The following is an 18,607-nucleotide window of genomic DNA, read 5'->3' as shown; positions in this document are numbered from 1 at the left end:
TGAACAAACTATCATAAATTTCCCTTCTCACAAAGTATGCCAGATTTTATATAACTTAATCAACATGTACAATATTTTGCTTTCCTCCTAAAATTATTAATCCTTTGTCATACATAGCAGTAGTGTGTGAAGAAAAAGTAGCAAGGAAAAAACATGTTGCTGGACTTGTCTATTTTTGACAGAAGTAGAAAAATCTTCATTTGCAGAAATAGAGGACAGAGTTCTGGTGTGATTTGTTCCTGTTTGGAACAAACACGTGCATAGGAATCGGGTTCTCATTCTTTTTTAGTGAGATCATTTTGTAATCTGTTTTGTCTTTCTCTTTGAAATTATTGAATTTAGAGAATTCCAGAGGATTACATAATCCAAGCCATACTACTAATGATAAGAAGGTTAAAGGACATTGATGGAGAAAAATATGCAAGTGGTTTGTCATGCACAGACTGTGAAATGGGTTAATTAATTCCCATAACACGGTTCATAATTTCTAGCAAGAAATAATGACCAGCTGGAAGGTTATGGGCAAGATCTAAATGCACATGGAATAGTATAATCTTCGAACTTGAATACTTTGAAAAATTGTCATTGAAAACTATTACCACGATTCTCCAAATCTCTGCTAGAGAGACCATATTCTCTTTTATGATTCTATAGTTACAAGTTAAGAATTAACAAATTATATAATATGTATAAATATAATATAAATTAATATATAATTAAAACTTCAGTAATTAACACATAATGTGCAAATATAATCAGTGGTAATATAATATATATTAATCTATAACATAATATTTTATTATGTATATTCTGCATATAATTTTATGTATACTCTGAAACTAGGCAAGGCATAAGCAAGGCATAGATATATAATTACACAAATATATTTATAGGTATATTACTAAAGGAAGCCCATGAACTACTAATGATGAAATGTTAGTCACATAGGCTGATTCAAAACACATCACATACAAATGCATAGTATTTTATGTGAATTTTATACTATAGACGACTAACAAAGTGAGAATGATTTTATGATAATGTAGTTATCCTTGTTTCCTTTTTGTTTTATTTTGCTTATTTATATTTTGTGTTTCTTTACAGTAGAATGCTTTGCTTTTTAATTGAAAAGCAAGCAATTAAAATAAGATTATATATTTTAATAAACATAGTAATATATATACATAATATAATGATACATATTGTGATAAACTACATTTGTGATAAATTACTTTTCCAGACTAATATAACACATATGAGATCGTATATTTTTGTGGATGTGTTGCAGCACATGGGATCAGGAGACATTCTCATACTTCCATATTCCACAGAATACAAAACATTGATAACCACTTTATGTAGGAATAATATTGAAATGCTTGTAAATTTTAAGGGCCAAGTATGTTTAATTCACTCCTCTATTATCAGCCCCTAGCACAGGGTCTAGAATATAGTAGAATGAATGATCACAGAAGTTTCAGCCTCTTTTCCTCTCCACATATACAGAGAGTATCTGCCCCCTCTACCCCTGATTCACCTACCTGGCTGTTGCTTCTCCTGGTCACGTGCTTTGCTCCCCACCATCCCATCCCTTCCAATTTCACTCTAGGCCAAGCTCTTAATTTGCTTTTGGTCAACACCTGAAACTCAGGGACTTAGTCCCCTTTGGTGTGACGCATTATTATTCTGGTGGTGTTCAGCATATATGTGAAATTTAAAAAGTTACACTTATACCATCCTAGTCTCTTACTTCTCAAATCACCTTCTGTAGCTGCTTGGGTAAAACAGAATTTACCAAGCCATGGGGTTACTGAAGATAACCATAATATAGGAAAAAATATGCACAAGGGTAAGGTAAATATGACCATGACAATAGTCCAAGGGAATTGAACAAAAGACAAAGTTAGATTATCCCCAAGTCTTGTTCTTCTGTTTTGAGGACAATATTTTCTTTAAATTTCAATAGAGAAAGAAAAGAAAAGTCTTTGTTACAAAGCCCCTACCCTTCCTCAGGAATTCTTTCTAATCACATGGCTTGGTCTTAATAAAGGATTGTTATGGGTTAGTTTCTGGGAAATCAGACTCAGAGGTGGAATTTTACACACAGGATGCTTATGAAGAGGTGCTCTAGAGAGAGGGAAGGAAGCAGGAGTGGGCAGAGGGAGAAGTCAATCTGCGAAGCCGGCCTGAAGCCTTTACCATTTCTACAGGAAGCTATGGAGCCAGAGTGGCGCATCGGTATAGTGTCCAGGAAAAACTCCTCTGTAATCCTCCATCATACTTAGACCCTGCATCAATTAGTCATTGGAGATGAGTCTCCCAGGGTAGGAATATTACCATGAGCAAGGTGGCTGTCTTAACCTGAAGTGATCCCTGAGCGATTGCCTGCTGACAGAACTCCCAGCAGCTGAGGAAACAAGATTGGGAAACATCATTGATTGGGGAAACAATTTTGATTGGGGACCTGGAAAGAGCATCACAACATCCACAATGGACCAACTCCAACCAATTTAATCTTGCAGCTCCAACAACATAGAGAAATACATTTTCTAAGAATTGAGTGACTTAGACTAAAATGACATATGAAGTTGTGTGTTTGTGTGCATATGAGAAACTGTGAAGAGCAAGAGGTAGGAGGTTGAGGTCTTTCGACGTGCATTCTTGAACAGGCTTGAGCACTCCCAGACCCCTTAGTGTCTGAAGTCTTCCACTAAGTCTGAGGTGGAAAAGTTTCTCTTCATTTTTCCTAGGCTTCTGGGTTGTAATTATTGGATCAATGACACATTCACAAACAATTCCCCAACACAATAATTCATAGAGATGGTAAAGTCTAAGTCCATACTGAGGAAAGGAAATATTTTTCCTAATTGTAATATTAGCTACACCAAAATCCACCAAAACTAATAAAGATTTATATTACAGTACTCAGCAGTGTTGGTCCCTTTTACTCACTCTTCTCCTTTCAGCCTACCTTTTACCCAATGCATAATAAATTATGTCTTCCCACCCTCATTTACCTGGAAAAATATTTCTTTTCCAGGACCCAGCCAAGGTGCTATGCTCTCCAGTGAGTTTCCCCTAATTATCAGCATGAATTTAAACTTTCTCCTTTGTGTTCATACGATATTCAATAAATAACACAAATAATTTACCTTACCATGCTAAAATTACCTGTTTGGATTTTTTATACACTGAAATGAAATAAAAGCCCTTGAATATAGGGGCTGTATTTTATGTTTGTGGGTTTTTTTTACTTTTTATTGGAGTATAGTTGATTTATAATGTGTGTTAGTTTCAGGTGTACAGCCAAGTGAATATTTTTGACTTAGTGACCAGACCACTAGTTGTCACAAAATAGGCAATAGATATTTGTTATTGAAGGGGAGGGTGGCAACTGCGGCACTACCTCATTCTTGGATAAAGAATATGCTCCTGAATAGATGATTTGGGGGGAAAATGAATTGATTAATATCCAGTTTCCATTAGTTGAAAGCCTACTACCATATGCTGGGTTGGGAAACAGACAGTGTTATGTTATCACTTCACATCCACGGGGAAACTGAGGTTTAAAGAGGTTAATAAAAACACAAATCTCTTGAAAGTAATACTGCTAATGAAGGGCTGATATCAGAGCCAGATCATCTGACATTCTTTTCATTACACAAGGCAAGACCTCAAAGGAGCTGCCGGCTACTCTAGGTTGGTGAAATGCAGTGTTGATTTTTTAGCCAGTCTGAGGGTCAAATGAACTATTGTATGTAAAACTGGTCAACAAGTGAAAATTTAGAGTTCTAAAACTCCTAGTTGTCATAATTATTTTTGCTGTTACTATTATTCTGTGAAGCTTTGCACATAAGACTTTTACTATTAAAATCGCTTACATAACTAATGTCCTGTTCTGTAGGAAGGCGAATCTTGATTAGAAAGCCTATTTCTATTACACTTTCTGTCTTCACTAGAAAAAGAAGCCAAAAAGTGTTTCTATACTGATGTTTCCTATTTTGTATTATAATTACATCCATTCCAGCAATTGTATCTTTGAAAGAAATAGTAGAAAAGAATCATGCTATGGTAAGCAAAGAAGCGTATTGATGATAACTTCATGTGGATAGTGTCAGTTTTCTCAGTTGCCAGCATTACACAATAAACAGTGTTTTGGAGCTAAAGTGATAACTTGGGATTGGCTATATTGTAACACTGAACACCATTTCCCATCTACATCTTTTCTTGTATAAGCTGAGAAGTTAATGTTTAGCAGAAGTGAAAGTGAACAATAACAGGAGTAAATGTTGCATTAATACTTAATGTAATGCTTTTGAGAGTATAAAGGAATAAAATAATTCAAATGCAAACGTTATCTGCCAGGATACTTTCAATTTAAATGTTTTGCTAGGAATACCTTTATTTTGCTGGAGTTTTGCTTGTGAGAAATAAGAACACTATAAATAACTGTATGCTTGCCTTCTAACATTTCATATGAATCCATGATGATCCTCTCACTTTTTCCTATGGTTCTCTAAAATAGTAGTTCCTAGACTTTCAGATGTCACATATCAATTGGAGGTTTGCAAACATTTTATAACAAATAAAAACATTTGTTCAAAAGCTACTGTGTGAATGCTAACCATAATTTTATTAAGTAAAAGATTTAACCCAATAACTATAAAAATGTTAAATAAATTTTATTTTATGAAACACTATTGAAATAATCCTCTTTCTTCCCTTGTTATGAAAGGACACAATATATAGGCTTGGCATATAGAATAGCTCTCATTTTTATCTCAGTTGAAAAAAAGATGCACAGATTGACCTTGTATTTGAAATGGTATGTTTCTATTATCTAATTAATTTCTAGTAATACTGAATATTATTAGATTTTATTTTAAAAATTGAATGATTGAGAAAATTCACTCTGCTTGATGTTTCCCAGGCTTTATTAAATCAGAATATATTCTATGCCCCAACTTTCTTGATTGCATATTTCAAAAAGTAGATTCTTATTGAAATGCTAAATTTCAATAAGAAACCAATGCTCTGTAAAAGAAATCGATTGAACAATTTATTCAATTGAACTCAGGAAAATGAACTATTCTTTTAAGAATTTTGGACCACAGGGTGGTTTTTAATGATAAAAATCATTTTATCTTTTTCTTGTTATTTACAGAACTGAAGAAAAAAGCCTGCCTAATTCCCCAAGCTCTTATATCACAACGTCTGAATTTATGCATATGTTCAAAATGGCTTCGCAAGTTTTCAGAGAAGGACATTAATGTCAGTGGGGGGTATGATTCACTACTTTAATATGTTCTCTTTATTGATTTCAAGACAAATAAAACATACATGATTTCCAGTAAGCAACTGGGTAAATAACGGTTGAAATAAATGGGCTAAGAGAGAATTTTGCCCTATTCTCCATGACTCTGATAAACTCATTGCTGGAAACTATGTTCATTCTGAGGATAACAAGAAACAAATGAGAAAAAAATTTGAGAGATAAGCACAAATAATAATTAAGGGTTTCTCTGAAAAAAATAAGTAAATGAAGTAAAACTAAAACACTTGGCCAAACAATAACCAAGCAAATGTATACATTAACAACTATGATTTCTTGATAGGCGCAAAAACCAAAGGGGCAAACATATTATTTAGCAGACTGCATGGAATCATAAATGGAAACAGCTGAATACCAAATGGTTTTCTAAAAAAATATTGAAAGATTAATTCTCCCTGAGACTTTAGAATTAGATGGTGTTGGACACTAAATCTAGCATTTCTAAGTTCCAGGAAACTATGATTTCTCATTATTCACATAACTCCAGCCAGGAGTCAAAGAACAAGGGCTTGAACTTTTCCTATGCAGAGTTCTGAACTTCAGTGTTCAAACATTTACTTGTAGGTTGCATACAAGGCAACTGTGGTGAGGAGTTATGTGTCTAGAAATCCCTCAGGGGAGCACTGAGCCCTGCTGTATTTTGGGAATAACTTCAGGACCAGGTCATGTTCATTAAGTGTGGTCAATAGCAGAGCTAACCTTTCCAGGAATGGCTGAGAGCAGACAACTGAAGGAAGAGGTCAGAAGTAATATATTTAGGAGGGTATCAGGATGTCAAGTTATAAGGAGAGGAAATCGTATAGTCAAGGTGGAGATCATTCATATTTAAGATGAGCAGTAAATAATGGCAGAAAAAGTGTGAATTGTGCAGAGTATAGGATTATGAGTTTTTAGTCCAAGTAGAAGTAGACCTGATGTCAGTAAAAATGAGATTCCTATAAGGACACCTGATCTTGTAAGAGTGTAAGAAAGACCCAGGAACCAGAGGAGCTGAGACAGTTATTAAGGAATCAAAGCAGTGAACTGAGTACATAATTATAGATTAGAACCCCGTTGCTGGGGAAATAGGAAGGAAAAATCTGGCTTAGTCATAGGAGAATAATGCAAAAATAAGAGAACTAAAGTCACAGCAGATGCAATAGCAGCTACAAGAGATGAGGCTGATCACTAAACTATTAGCATATTATTCTGAGTTTTCTTACCTGATACTCTTCCTCTAATCTGAACCAAGCCCTGATCTGTGGCAAAGATGAACCACAAAATGGAACTTAATTGGCACAGTCTTTGAAGATTCTAACCTTTATATGAGGAGCCCATACAATTTGTAATATTCCCCCAAAATTCAGAAAGGGTCTTTCTCTAAGCTTTCAAGTTATCTCAAAACAAAGTAACTTAGACATTACATAATTATTCCCAAAGACCTATTGAGGAAGGGGAAGCTAGACATAGGTATCATTGGTAGTAACACAGAATGTACAAGGATATGGTATATTAGTTTCTAAAGATTCTCTACTAGCATGAATTGGTATACTGCCACAATTTACCTGACAAGTGTACTATTTATATTAGAAGTTTTCTTACCTCCAAAGAAAGTGTTAAAGAGAGTTGAAATCAATTTATCTCATTTTATTCAATTCACAATTATTTATTTGGTTAAATTAGTATGTGGCAGGCATTGTACTAGGTCTTGGAAATAGAGATGAATAAAACAAAATCATAATTCTCAAAAAGCTTGAGTCTAATAAAGAAATATATAGTAACATACATTTCAAAGCAAATATTTATGATTCAGTTTTAACTATGCATACAGTAAAAACTCACCAACAAAGAAACATAAAAGTGCATAATGGAAGTGATTAACTCTACCTGACTGTCGAAGGGTCGACCATACACTTCATTATTTGACATTAAAATTTTCCTAATTTCTTCAAAAGGCAAAATTGAGCAGAGTCAAAATATCATGAGTTGTGTTAATAATTTTTTAATGGGGGCTGGTTGAGAAGAGCAGGATGAGTTATTTTGTTAAATTTTAAAAGTTAAAAATAATTCACTGGCATTTCCAGTTGCTTTCTTGTTCTCTTTTCCCATCTACTTTGGTGCCATAAATCATAATACCATTTCATTCAGAGCAAATGCACAAAAATCTCATAGTTCATTTGTAGTGTCTGTTCATAGCCCTCAGCTGTAGGATAGGAAGTTTCTAGAACTAAGAGAGATATTTCACGGACAGAGAAGCCAAAGTAGGAGGAGGAATCCTGAAATCCCTCAATTCTTGAGCCAAAAAGAACTGGTTTAAAAACTGTTAACCAAAATTCTGTTTTTCCTTTCTTTAATAAGTGCAATTAAGAACTTTATAAATAAATTTGAATTTATAAGAATTGTAAAATTAAAGATATATAAATCTGACTAGAGCCAAGTATAGTATTTGGTATATAATATATTTTAATAAATATTCATTGAATACATTAATGAAAGCATGAGTTGGAGAAAGAATTATTATGGATAACAGGAAAATTTGAGATCAAAAGAATTCTTTAAATATTCCTAATCCATTCTAATGGGATTATTTTTGACCTTAGGAAGGCCATCAAAGTGGTATGTGACTACAGCATTTTTAATGCAACAGAGATAACCTTATCTAATTCAGCTAGGTAGTAGAACTGATTATGCTGGTCAAACTAAACAAATGAAGAGTGCTGAATTACACTCTCTGACATGCTGCTACATTGTTTTTCAAACTAGTGCAAATCACTTAATCCTGGCTTCCTCTCTAGGGAAAGTGCATGGAATTGATAAGCAGTTTAACATTTGGGTAGTTTTACACTTTATGTCTTATGCCAATAGAAAAAACTAGTTTTTAGGACTTAGGGAACCTTTGATGGAAAGGTATTATGGCTAGCTATTTTTAATTCATTATCATTTTTTAGTTGCAAATATGGACTTTGTTTATAATTTCAGTATAAATGTGAAGTACTCCCAAACAACAGAACTGGCATTACCATTTTGAAATTTTCCCCACAGAGTGAGGAGGGTCTGTCATTTTAAGTTTTTGCAGAAGTGGTCTATTTCAACTCAAGAATACTGACCTTTTGGGGATGCTGATTCAACACTGGAGTGAAAAAGAAGCAAAATTAAGTCACTGATTACACACTGACATTAAAAGGTTATTTGCAGTTTCTGCAAATGGACAGTCATAAGGCAAAGCATGTGCTCCACTGAAGCTGCAGTGTTTGGTGATCAGGCACAGCAATTCTAATCTCATCTTGCACTCTGCTGTTGATTGCTGTTCTTTGTGTTATGGCTACAAAATCCCAGAATAGCAGTTACAGGATGAAGATGCCATTAGAGATTAGAAAAATGAATTTGACTTTATATAACATCCTTCATCTGCCCTGTGTTTTAAAAATGGAAAACAGAGCTCATGAAAAAGATTTTGAATGACAGAAACAGAAAAGAGCAACACTATTTGCAGAACAAATATAGTCCAGACCAGTGGCAATGGAAACTTTTCCAACCAGGATGAGTGAAATACAGTCTGCTCTAGAGGCACTTTATAGGCATTGAAGGATGAGCTCTGTCTCTATAAAGAGGCTTTGGCTACATTCTGAAACTACTAATAAGAATGTCGAGACCACTTCTGTTTTATTTTTATGTGGGCATGGTTTCATAGAACTGTTTATAAAACACTGTCTTATTGACTTCCTCATTTTTAATCAGTAGATGAAAATAATATCAAAGCTGGTTTTTCTAGGACTCACAACATGAAAACAGGGAAAATAAGACAGTACTCAATCTAACTAATTCCAATGACATTCTTTAGGAGTTAAAGTTTAATTGCTTCTCATTGAGCCAATTATATTAATACTTTATAATTCTCAACCATAACATTTAATTCTTCAGCAAGCTAAAGAGGGGATTGGAGAGTTCCAGTGTAAAGTGGTTTTGCTTGTCATTGTCTTATAACTAAGCACTTATTATTTAACCTATTCTAGAAGGTATTTTGAGAACAAAGAGAAACATAATTAGATGGCAAAATGCCTTATGTTAAAAACAGTGAGATAATATTGACTTATATGTGTATTCTTCAGGAAAGCCTTCCCTAACAACCACCACTCTTCCAATGAGATCAGGATGCCTGCTGTATACTCTCATAATACTGTACTTTTCCTTCTCCTTGAAGTGATTCTAATACTACATATGATTAAAGTCTGTCTTTACTACTAGACCATAACCTCCTGGTTTTGCTTGCTATTGTGTCAGCAGTAATTACTACAGAGTACATTTAGTTAATATTTATTGAAGTGATGAATACTTTATTTCAGAAACAAGCAACCTTATCTCCTAAAAGCCACAACTGTCATCTGGCTCCTATTCTTATAAATATATCCATTTCAACAAGAAATTATCTTCATTTTAGATTCTTGAGTTTAACCATGTTAATTGGAACAAACTCACTGGACAAAGGTATCTAAGGCTTTAAAAACAGAATTCTTTTAAGATCTTTATTGTCAATTTCTTCATACCCAACTCAAGAAAGGTCAAGTGCCCCTAATCCAGCTTCTCCCCAAAGGAAGACATACTGTTTCACTGAGAGACCATATTCAGCTCATTTAAAACACTTCTAGACAGAAGGAGAAGAAGCAGTGTAGCCAGGGGTATTCACCTACAAAAAGATTTACCTGTAAGTAACAAAAATTTTAGGACAGAACTGTGGTAATAATATTTAAAGATGTAATTATATGATGCTTTTCTGCCTAGGGGTTCAAGACATTACTACATTTGTCCTCCCAGGTAGCTTTTTTAAAATTACAAATGGCTCATTACACAAAAGACAAAGACAAAAAGGACAGTATTAACACTCAGGCCATTTTCTTCATTCATGCAGATTATTTATCTTCCCATTAAAGTTTCATCATCCAAAAGATACCAATTGAAAAACCACAATTATCCCTACTGTTTCTTAAATAAAAGTAATCAGAATCCATAGCTCATTTATCCCAGTAGTGATTTTCCATCATTTTCTTTATTCTTAACCTCAGATTCTCTGCAAATATGACACTGACAAAAATCATCTAGGGATTTAAGTATATACATATTTTTTTCACCTATATATGGATAGGTTGAGAGAGAGGAAGAGACTGACAATAGATAGATAGATAAATAAATAGACAGATAGATCTTTTAGGATTCAATTTTAAGAAAGCTCCATCCATAATAGGGCTTAGTTAGAGCAGTGTGAAAAGGATCTCATTTTAGTATGGTCCTCCATGGCATGGATATTGAGGAAAGATTATAGAGAGATCAGAATGTTTCCATTTGCAAATAAAAAAATTAAGAGTTTAAACTCCTCTTGGATTATTCACAAACAGCCCTTTTACCTAGATAAGACTTCACAGTCTAGTTTATTTATTACTTAGGTCCTGAATCTCCGTAGCTAAAGTCATCAGTGTGCTCTATATCACAATAGTTCTCAAGGGACCTTCTATTTCTGCATATTGTCTTATTGTTCCACTCTTCCATTTCTGCAGCCCTTACATACTTTATTCAAAAAGTCAAAATGTTTCAGAAAATTCTACTCACATGTTCTTGGAATAGAAATAGGAGGGTCATTTGCTAGGCCATACTTAGGAACATTTTGACTTACTACTCTCCAGTCGAAAATATTCAGTTCATTGCTGCCATTATAATGAATGACCTTTGCCAAGATTTGAAAATTAATATGTTGGCTTCTGATGTCATTTTTCCTCCATGAACTTCATACCCATTTAGCTTTTCTATTACCATAATCATCAATGCACAAAGAATCTTGCTCTTCCACAAATGAAGGAGTAAGCAAATGTAACCAAAATTGAAAAGTAGACAATGTTACTTTGTTTCTACTGTATGCTTATTCAGCTGCCTTTCTGTATTTTGGGGGACCCCCACCAAATATCCCTAATTATATCCTACTTGTGATCCTAACATTTTCTCCACTATCAAAATAGAGAAGTATACAAAACCCATCATCTCCCTTTAATTAAAATGCTGTCAAACATACTTGAAAGATTAATATTTGATTGTGTGATGAAAGCAAGAGATAATCAAGAATGAGATAAAACAAATGGGATCTTTGATTTAACATCGATGAAAAAGAGTAGTACTGTTTTAAGTGACAGCCACTGTGTCATGACTTGACATTCGTGATTATATTGCATACTTACTACAACCATGATTATCTGTATTTTGCAGATGAGAAACTGAACTCCAGTGAGGGTAAGTGAATTTCCTAGGATTACAAAGCTAGAAAATGGTGGTAAATGGTAGAGTTTGACAGAAACCTAGTGTTGTAATTTCAGAATTTGTCATTTTAGTCACTGCTTTATAATAGATGATCCAGAGAAAGCAGGACTCTTTGTTAACTATTTAGCTGCTACATTTTTAGTTAAAAAGAAAGCTCTTCAGGATATAAATGTCAAAACTACCTTGCAACAGGAGACCTGAAGCCGAGGATCAGAGGGTGGATCCTAAGAAGAGTGAGCTGCCTGAAACAGGCTTGTCTTTTAGGTCCAGACTATTTATGTTGTTAGGATACCACTAAACTTCAATCAAGATCACTGAATTAGTTTTTATAATAGTGGATAATTTAGGATCCCGAGAGAGGATAAAAAGGTTTGGAGTTAGAAAACAGCTTTTGTATTTCAGAAAAGGCATTTTCACAAACTATAACTTAGTGAACTTGATTTTCATACTAGGCAAGATTATCTCACCTAATAAAAGGATTATTGTGAACAGCAATGTGAGTAATCAGTAATTAGCAGAATGCAACAGAGGTCAAATTAATGTCTACTTTTTAAAAATCGGAGTATAATTGTTTTACAATGTTGTGTTAGTTTCTGTCATACAATGAAGTGAATCAGCTATACATATACATACATCCCCTCCCTCTTGGACCTCCCTCTTGGACCTCCCTCCCACCATCCCCATCCCACCCATCTAGGTTCACAGTTCCCAACCTTTCTGGCACCAGGGACTAGTTTTGTGAAATACAATTTTTCCACGGACCGGGGCAGGGGGATGGTTTTGAAATGATTCAAGCGTATTCCATTTATTATGCACTTTATTTCTATTATTATCACTTTGTAATATATAATGAAATAATTGTACAGCTCACCATAACAGAGAATCAGTGGGAGCCCTGAGCTTGTGATTAAGCAATTGATTAACTATGGTCTCTGTGCAGTCAAACCTCTCTGCTAATGATAATCTGTATTTGTAGCCGCTCCCCAGCGCTAGCATCACCACCTCAGCCCCACCTCAGATCATCAGGCATTAGATTCTCATAAGGAAGCTGCAACCTAGATCCCTCACATGTGCAGTTCACAGTAGGGTTCCCACTCCTATAAGAATCTAATGCCCCCACAGGAGGCGGAGCTCAGGTGGTAATGCGAGTGATGGGGAGCAGCTGTAAATACAGATGAAGCTTTGCTCTCTCACCTGCCGCTCACCTTCTGCTGTGCGGCCCGGTTCCTAACGGGCCACAGACTGGTACCGGTCCATGGCCTGGGGATTTGAGACCCCTGATCTAGGTCTTCAAAGAACACCGAACTGAGCTCCCTGTACAATACAGCAGCTTCTCACTAGCTATAGATTTCACACATAGTGGTGTATATATGTCAATCCTAATATCCCAATTCATCCCACCCTCCCCTTCCCCCCTGCCCGTGTGCATTCATCTGTTCTCTACATCTGCATCTCTATTCCAGCCTTGCAAATATGTTCATCTGTACCATTTTTCTAGTTGCCACATATATGCGTTAATGTATGATATTTGTTTTTCCCTTTCTGACTTACTTCACTTTGTATGACAGACTATGTCAATCCACATCTCTACAAATGATGCAATTTCATTCTTTTTTATGGCTGAGTAATATTCCATGCTATATATGTACCATATCTTCTTTATCCATTCATCTGTTGATGGACATTTAGGTTGCTTCCATGTCCTCGCTATTGTAAATAGAGCTGCAGTGAACATTGGGGTACATGTGTCATTTTGAATTACGGTTTTCTCAGGGTATATGCTCAGTAGTGGGATTGCTGGGTCATATGGTAGTTCTATTTTTAGTTTTTTAAAGAACCCCCATACTTTTCTCCATAATGGCTGTATCAATTTACATTCCCACCAACAGTGCAAGAGGGTACCCTTTTCTCCACACCCTCTCCAGCATTTATTGCTTGTAGACTTTTTGGTGATGGCCATTCTGACCAGTGTGAGGTGATACCTCATTGTAGTTTTGATTTGTATTTTTTCTAATAATTAGTGATGTTGAACATCTTTACACATCTTGGCCATCTGTATGTCTTCCTTAGAAAAATGTCTATTTAGGTCTTCCACCCATTTTAAGATTGGGTTTGTTATTTTTTTTTTTGACATTGAGCTGCCTGAGCTGTTTCTATATTTTGGAGATTAATTATTTGTCAGTTGCTTCATTTGCAAATATTTTCTCCCATTCCATGGGTTGTCTTTTCATCTTGTTTATGGTTTCCTTTGCTGTTAAAAAGCTTTTAAGTTTAATTAGGTCCCATTTGTTTATTTTTGTTTTTATTTTCATTACTCTAGGAGGTGGGTCAAAAAAGATCTTGCTGTGATTTATGTCAGAGAGTGTTCTTCCTATGTTTTCCTCTAAGAGTTTTATGGGTGTCCAGTCTTACATTTAGGTCTTTAATACATTCTGAGTTTATTTTTATGTATGGTGTTAGGTAGTGTTCTAATTTCAGAGGGAAGAACACTCCCAAACTCATTCTATGAGGCTACCATCACCCTGATACCAAAACCAGACAAAGATACCACCAAGAAAAGAAAATTACAGACAAATATCACTGCTGAACATAGACAGAAAAATCCTCAACAAAATACTAGCAAACAGAATCCAACAACACACTAAAAGGATCATACACCATGATCAAGTGGGTTTTACCTCAGGGATGCAGGGATTCTTCAATATACATAAATCAATCAATGTGATATACCATATTAAGAAATTGAAGGAGAAAAACCATATGATCATCTCAATAGATGCAGAGAAAGCTTTTGACAAAATTTAACACCCATTTATGATAAAAAAAAAAAAACCTCCAGAAAGTAGGCATAGAGGGAACTTACCTCAACATAATAAAGCCCATATATGACAAACCCACAGCCAACATCGTCCTCAATGGTGAAAAACTGAAACCATTTCCACTAAGATCAGGAACAAGACAAGTTTGCCCACTCTCACCACTATTATTCAATATAGTTTTGGAAGTTTTAGTCACAGCAATCAGAGAAGAAAAATAAATAAAAGGAATCCAAATCAGAAAAGAAGAATTAAAACTGTCACTGTTTGCAGATGACATGATACTATACATAGAGAATCCTGAAGATGCCACCAGAAAACAACTAGAGCTAATCAATGAATTTGGTAAAGTTGCAGGATACAAAAATTAATGCACAGAAATCTCTTGCATTCCTTTACACTGACAACAAAAGATCAGAAAGAGAAATTAAGGAAACAATCTCATTTACCATTGCAACAAAAAGAATAAAATACCTAGGAATAAACCTACCTAAGGATGCAAAAGACCTGTACTTAGAAAACTATAAAACATTGATGAAAGAAATCAAAGATGACACAAACAGATGGAGAGATATACCATGTTCTTGGATTGGAAGAATGAATATTGTGAAAATGACTATACTACTCAACGTAATCTATAGATTCAGTGCAGTCCCAATCAAGTTACCAATGGCATTTTTCACAGAATTAGAACAAAATGTTTTACAATTTGTATGGAAAAACAGAAGACCCCAAATAGCCAAAGCCATCTTGAGAAAGAAAAGTGGAGCTGGAGGAATCAGGCTCCCCGACTTCAGACTGTACTACAAAGCCACAGTAATCAAGACAGTATGGTACTGTCACAAAAACAGAAATATAGATCAATGGAAAAGGATAGAAAGCCCAGAGATAAACTCACATATCTCTGATCACCTAATCTACAACAAAGGAGGTAAGAATATACAATGGAGAAAAGAAAGTCTCTTCAATAAGTGCTGCTGGGAACACTGGACAGCTACATGTAAAAGAATGAAATTAGAACACTACCTAACACTATACACAAAAATAATTGCAAAATGTCTACTCTTTTTTAAAACAGTTAAATTGTTAGATCTGGAGAAATATGGTGGGAAAGGTATATTGGGAACCCTGCTGAATACTTGATAAACTGTATAATATCTTTGTAGCCAAGATGGACTAATATGAGTCTTTGAAGGGAAAATTCATTAGAGAAATGCTTGGATGAAATAGTAACTGTTTGTCTGTTGAAAGAGTCCTATGGCTTTTCATATGGCTCTGACTGGGCACTGCCATAATAAAAATAACTGGCTTTTCATTGAAAAGACTGAGGTATATACATCAAATTCAGAGATGAAATAATGTTGAAATAGCTTGAAAATAGACTGAATGAGAGAAAATTATTACAGACTGGACTAATGAAAGAAATCCAATAAAATGAGAATTACAAGAATAAAACTGGGTCCAGAAACTAAAATCTACAAGCATAGAATTGTGGAGATATGGCTTAGCAATAGGACATCTATGAGTAAAGAATAAAGGAGGGCTGCAAAAATTGATAAAGTGATTACAAGATGTATTAAAAGAACTCAAATACCTATAATTATCCAGGTGATATAGAATGATCTGGAATATATGATTCCAGCTTTGCCTGGAATATTTGGGTTAATTCAGAGCCCTACACTTTAAGTGCAATTTATATAAACTAGAGAGTTTTAAGAAAAGACAAAAGCAGAATGATCAGAATAGAATAAAATGATTAAAAATAGAAAGAATGGATTGCTTAGTTAGGAATAAAGAAGATTTAGATAGAAATATATAGCTATCTTTGAGTGACTTGATAATCTAAGTGGAAAAGAAAGATGGTGGAGCTTTTTAAACAGGTCCATTTGACTCTACACTTTCTACTCTGTGCTTGTACCTCATTCTAATAATCAGAACTCTCAAAGGAAGTAACAAGCTTGGTTTTGGTCAAGCATGGTCTCCAACAGGAGAAGTGTTTATGCCTAGGTGTATAAGATAGAAGACCACTTGACAGTGTTACTGTAGAAAGGATTTAAGTATAAAATTGGGATGGGATTACTCAAGTATTTCTCAAGGGGAATGCTATCAGATTTTTGGAAGGACAAGCCTTTGTTGTCCAGGACTATCCCACGCATTGTGACATGTTGTGTATCTTTATTCCCTGGGGCATCAAATGCCAGTAGTATCCTCCAGTCATTGTTCCATCCAAAAAAGGCAATAACCATTTTCAAATGTGCCCCTGGGTGAGTGTTTCTCTCATGCTTGAGAACTACTGTACTACTAACCTTTGAAGATCTTTTCAATTTTGATTGTAACCAGATTATCTACTGAGTTATTAAATTTGTACCTTGTTATAAATACTTAAAAATACTGCCCTTTGTGTTTTTTGAGTTTTGCCCATACTTCCTTTCTTCCTTCAGTCTTTCTCTTCCTTCCTCCCTCCCTTCCTTTGGATATTAATCAAGAGCTGTCCTTGGTGCTGGAGACACAATACTGGACAAAACAGGGAAAATAAAAGCTGCCTAATGGAATATGTATTCTAGCTGGCTGTGGGATAATACTTCCCCTCATACCTCCATACCACCAACACTGAAAATTTTGCTTTGAAAGGTTAAACCTATCGAATTATTAATCTGATTACCCTGGAGAAGAAAAGTTGTTGGTTTGGGAGAATGTGATTGGATCCAGGAGACTGAGAGTCAGTGGCAGGGATTGGAGTGTGATTCAATTCTGAATCACTGAAGAAGATGTGGGCATGGAAATAAGTGTATGGAGATAGCATGCTAACTGCTGGGGCTTCTAGAACTGAAAATCTCTCTTGAGTTTAGCATGGAGCTGGCTGGTGCAGTCAGGAAAATACCTGTTTTCAAATGGAATGTGCAAGTCTGAACCAAGTGAAGGAGTCTAAAGAAGTTGCTTAATACCTGAAGACCAGAAGACCTGTTCACATTCTTGAACTATGTAAGCCCTGTGTTTCTTTATTTCCCCAAGAAAGCAAGAAGAGGCATGCCAAATGAATGATATTGGACTTCCCACTAATCATCATCGGTGGAAATTAAGCCACATTTTATCTTGATTAAAAAATATAATACTCTAGCATCTGATTATCTTGAAGAAATTGACTATTATTTTAAAATATGATTTTAAGCATGTGTTGTTTCCCATTAAATAAATTTCAGGTATCAGGTAAAACAAGCTGAAGAGGTATAGATGGAATAAAAGAATATTTTCCTTGCCTTTGAATCTTATAATGCTTAAGACTAGACCTGAAAGTTAATGTTCCTTAACTAATTTGGAGACCTTAACCAATTTTGGAGCTGATGGGGGCATAAAAGAGTGAATGACATATAAAATGTCCCTATTTTCTAGCAGCATGTGTGTGGGGGGGGAGGTAAAGATTCACTCTATAATTTGATTATTTTCCTTAAAGATTTTAAATAAAAACATATATATATATGTAATCAAGATAGTTCTTATGTAAGTAAAAAGAAGATCAAATTCATATAAATATGCAGAGACAATGATATCAGAAATTCTGAACTAAATGATCACTATGGTTAAACACTAAATTTAGCTCTGAGCTCCTTGGCAGTGAAGGGAAGAAGACAAGAGAAACAAAGATGCCAGTTCAATGAATAAAGATTTTTGGTGTTGTTCCTCCCTGAAATTATTGATTGGAACCAGATTATCTATTGAGATAAATAGTTTTGTACCTTAAATTTGTAGGTGATTATGTAAAGAAGAGAGGGCAATATAATAAATATATACCCCAAAGCAGTTAAATATATGGACATGTTTTATAGGGAGTTTCCTAAATCAACCTTCAAATAAATTATCCTAGATAAAATATCAAAGTAGTATAGTCATATTTAGATATTATTTTTACATAGCATCTTTCCCTTGAAAAGCCTACAGTGACGTTTTTATTATTCATTTAAACTTCTTAGATTAGAACTTAAAAGTGTCTCCCATACTGGGTTCCCAATTCTGACAGTACACATCTTTATTCTTCTTTAGTTTAATGTCTGCACTACAGTGGATATGTCTCATTTACTTACTATTATTGTTATTATTAGATAGCACTCACTGTTAAGTACTTTATGAATAGCTAGTTCTCAATTCTTTTTCCTTTTATCCCTAAAAGTAATGTTATATTTCC

The sequence above is a fragment of the Leucopleurus acutus genome (assembly GCF_964270905.1).
Source record: "Leucopleurus acutus genome assembly, chromosome: 6".
Lineage (NCBI taxonomy): Eukaryota > Metazoa > Chordata > Mammalia > Artiodactyla > Delphinidae > Leucopleurus > Leucopleurus acutus.
Note: the sequence above shows the minus strand (reverse complement) of the source record.